This window comes from Myotis brandtii, unplaced genomic scaffold, assembly GCF_000412655.1.
Source record: "Myotis brandtii unplaced genomic scaffold, ASM41265v1 scaffold77, whole genome shotgun sequence".
NCBI classification, from domain to species: Eukaryota; Metazoa; Chordata; class Mammalia; order Chiroptera; family Vespertilionidae; genus Myotis; species Myotis brandtii.
Genome location: NW_005371082.1, coordinates 542,921 through 547,721, shown reverse-complemented (window position 1 = coordinate 547,721; position 4,801 = coordinate 542,921).

Sequence of the window (4,801 nt, the reverse complement as noted above, 5' to 3'; positions counted from 1 at the left end):
ATCGATACAACAAGAGGATATAACCCTGAGAAACATATATGCAACCAATGCAGGAGCACCCAAATACATTTAAAAAACTCCTGGAAGATATCAAGGGAGAGATCGACAACAATACAATCATAGTAGGGGACTTAAACACACCACTGACATCATTGGATAAATCCTCTAGACAAAAAATCAGCAAAGAAACAGCAATCCTAAATGACTCACTAGATCAGATGGACTTAATTGACATCGTCAGAACATTGCACCCCAAAGCCACAGAATATACATTCTTCTCAAGTGCACATGGGACATTTTCAAAATTAGACCATATACTGGGTCACAAGCAAAGTCTCCACAAATTCAAGAAGATTGAAATCATAAAAAGCATCTTCTCAGACCACGATGGCATAATATTAGAAATAAAAAAATAATAAAAACAATCCCAAACAATCAAACACTTGGAAGATGAATAGCATGTTATTAAATATGGACTGAGTTACCAATGAGATAAAACAAAAATTAAAACATCCTGGAAACTAATGACAATAAAAGCACAATAATCCAAAATCTATGGGACACAATGAAAGCAGTCCTGAGAGGGAAGTTTATATCTCTATAGGCCTACCTCAAAAAAAAACAAGAGAACAATGGTAGTAAACCATCTAACTCTACAATACAAAGAATTAGAAAGACAGCAACAAGAAAAGCCCAGAGTGACCAGAAGGAAGAACATAATAAAGATTAGAGCAGAAATAAATGACATGGAGACCAAAAAAAAACAATACAAAAGACCAAGGAACCCAAGAACTGGTTCTTTAAAAGGATAAACAAGATTGATGAACCTCTAGCCAGGCTCACCAAGTAGTAAAGAGAGAGGACCTAAATAAACAAAATCAGAAACAATAGAGGCGAAATAACAACAGACCCCACAGAAATACAAATGATTGTTAAAAAATACTATGAACAACTCTACTGCAACAAACTAGACAACCTGGAGGAAATGGACAAATTCCTAGAAAAATACAACCTTCCAAAACTCAATCAGGAAGAATCTAAAACTCTCAACAGGCCAATAACTATGGAAGAAATTGAAGTAGTCATCAAAAAGCTCCCAGCAAACAAAAGCCCGGGGCCAGATGGCTTCACAGGGGAGTTTTACCAAACATTCAAGGAAGAACTAAAACTTATCCTCCAAAACCTATCCTTCGCACACTATTCCAAAAAATTCAAGAGGAAGGAACACTTCCCAGCTCATTCTATGAAGCCAGCATCACCCTAATACCAAAACCAGGTAAAGAAAACACAATGAAACAGAATTACAGGCCAGTATCCTTCATGAACATAGATGCCAAAATCTTCAACAAAATCTTAGCAAATCGGATCCAGCAGTATATCAGAAAGATCATACAGCATGAACAAGTAGGATTTATCCCAAGGATGCAAGGATGGTACAACATCCGCAAATCAATAAACGTGATACATCAGATAAACAAATTGAGAGAAAAAAACAAAAAGTCATATCAATTGATGCAGAAAATGCATTAGACAAAATCCAACACTGATTTTTGATAAAAACTCTCAGCAGTGTGGGAATAGAAGGATCATACCTCAACATAATAAAAGCCATATATGACAAACCTACAGCCAATGTCATACTCAATGGGCAAAAACTAAAACCATTTCCCTTAAGCTGGTACGTTGTGCCTTGTTGTGTTGTATTTTGTGCCTTTAAATCAACGCAGCAGATTCAAGCAACAGCGGCCTCCTGATCTCCACACGCTCTGTCTGGGGAACAGTTACTGTGTGTGAAGCCTCCCTCCACCTGCCAGAAGAGCCACCACAGCTGTGAACAGCACCCACCAGAGGCCCTGCTATCAACGGAGGAGCCACTGCTACCACAACCGCCCAAGGAGCAACCACAGCCCGAGGAGCCACTGCCACCCAGGGAGCAGCCACTGAACGACTCAACAACTAGATATGTCAGTGAGATCAAACATGGGTAGACAAAGAAACCCCCAAAGGAAAGAAAAGGAGGACTCGCCAGAAAAGCAGCTAAGTGAGACAGAGGCATGCAACATGACGGAAAAAGAATTCAGAATAAGGGTCTTAGAGTACATGCACCGGTCGGAGGAAAAAATCAATACCATATGCAAGAAGCTAGAAGAAACAGATGAAAAAATCAACAACTTAAGTAAGGCCCAAGAAGAAATGAAGAGTGATATAGCTGCCATAAAAAACTCCATTGAAAGTATCAACAGTAGACTAGGAGAAGCGGAGGACCGAATTAGTGAATTAGAAGACAAGGAAGCAAAACACACCCAAACTATACTGCAAATGGAGAAAAAAATTAAAAGACAGGAGGAGAGCCTAAGGGAGCTTTGGGACAACATGAAACGAAACAACATACGAATAATAGGGGTGCCAGAACAACAGAAAGATGAACATGGATTAGAAAACCTATTCGAAGAAATAATATCAGAAAACTTCCCTGAGGTGGGGAAGAAAAAAGTCACACAAGCCCAGAGAGTCCCAAACAAGGTGAATCCGAAAAGACCCACACCAAGACACATCATAATTACCATGGCAAATGTTCAGGACAAAGAGAGAATCTTACAGGCTGCAAGAGAGAGACGGAAAGTTACATACAAGGGATCTCCCATTAGATTATCAAATGATTTCTCAACAGAAACACATCAGGCCAGGAAAGAATGGACAGAAATTTACAAAGTGATGCAAAGCAAAGGACTGAATCCAAGAATACTCTATCCAGCAAGGCTATCATTCAAAATTGAAGGGGAAATAAGAAGCTTCACAGACAAAAAAAGGCTAAGGGAGTTTATCACCACCAAGCCAGCCATGCAAGAAATGCTAAAGGGACTGGTGTAAAAAGAAGAAATAACAAGCTCAGAAAGAAAACAGCCACACACACAAAAAAAGAAATGGCTACAAACAAGTACCTTTCAATAATAACTTTAAATGTAAACGGACTAAATGCTCCAACCAAAAGACATCGAGTGGCTGAATGGATAAAAAAACATGACCCATACATCTGCTGTCTACAAGAGACCCACCTCATTAGAAGGGACTCACACAGACTGAAAGTGAAGGGATGGAAAAATATCTTTCACGCAAATGGAAAGGAAAAGAAAGCTGGGGTAGCAATACTTATATCGGACAAAATACATCTCAAAGTGAAGGCCATAACCAGAGATAAGGAAGGCCACTTCATAATACTAAAGGGATCAATACAACAAGAGGATATAACCCTGATAAACATATATGCACCCAATGCAGGAGCACCCACATACATAAGAAAACTCCTGGAAGACATCAGGGGAGAGATCGACAACAATACAATCATAGTAGGGGACTTTAATACACCACTGACATCACTGGATAAATCTTCTAGACAAACAATCAGCAAAGAAACAGCAATCCTAAATGACTCACTAGATCAGATGGACTTAATTGACATCTTCAGAACACTTCACCCCAAAGCCATGGAATATACATTCCTCTCAGGTGCTCATGGGACATATTCAAAAATAGACCACATATTGGGTCACAAACAAAGTCTCCCCAAATTCAAGAAGATTGAAATCATAAAAAGCTTCTTCTCAGACCACGATGGCATAATGTTAGAAATAAACTACAATAAAAACAACCCAAAATACTCAAACACTTGGAAGCTGAATAGCATGTTATTAAATATTGATTGGGTTACCAATGAGATCAAAGAAGAAATTAAAAACATCCTGGAAACTAATGACAATGAAAACACAACAATCCAAAACCTTTGGGACACAATGAAAGCAGTCCTGAGAGGGAAGTTTATAGCTCTACAGGCCTACCTCAACAAACAAGAAAAAATGGTAGTAAATCATCTAACTCTTCAACTCAAAGAATTAGAAAGAGAGCAACAAGAAAAGCCCAGAGTGAGCAGAAGGAAGGAGATAATAAAGATTAGAGCAGAAATAAATGACATAGAGACCAAAAAAACAATACAGAAAATCAATGAAACCAAGAGCTGGTTCTTTGAAAGGATAAACAAGATTGACAAACCTCTAGCCAGGCTCACCAAGAAGCAAAGAGAGAGGACCCAAATAAACCAAATCAGAAATGATAGAGGCGAAATAACAACAGACCCCACAGAAATACAAATGATTGTTAAACAATACTATGGACAGCTCTACTCCAACAAACTAGACAACCTGGAGGAAATGGACAAATTCCTAGAAAAATACAACATTCCAAAACTTAATCAGGAAGAATCTAAAAATCTCAATAGGCCAATAACTATGGAAGAAATTGAAGCAGTCATCAGAAAGCTTCCAGCAAACAAAAGCCCAGGACCAGATGGCTTCTCAGGGGAGTTTTACCAAACTTTCAAGGAAGAACTAAAACCTATCCTCCTCAGACTACTACAAAAAATTCAGGAGGAAGGAACACTTCCAAGCTCATTCTATGAAGCCAGCATCACCCTAATACCAAAACCAGGTAAAGACAACACAATGAAAGAGAATTACAGGCCAATATCCCTCATGAACATAGATGCCAAAATCCTCAACAAAATCATAACAAATCAGATCCAGCAGTACATCAGAAACATCATACACCACGACCAAGTAGGCTTTATCCCAGGGATGCAAGGATGGTACAATATTGGCAAATCAATAAACGTGATACATCACATAAACAAATTGAGAGAAAAAAACACATAATCATATCAATTGATGCAGAAAAAGCTTTTGACAAAATTCAACGCCCTTTCTTGATAAAAACTCTCAGCAAGGTAGGAATAGAGGGATCATACCTC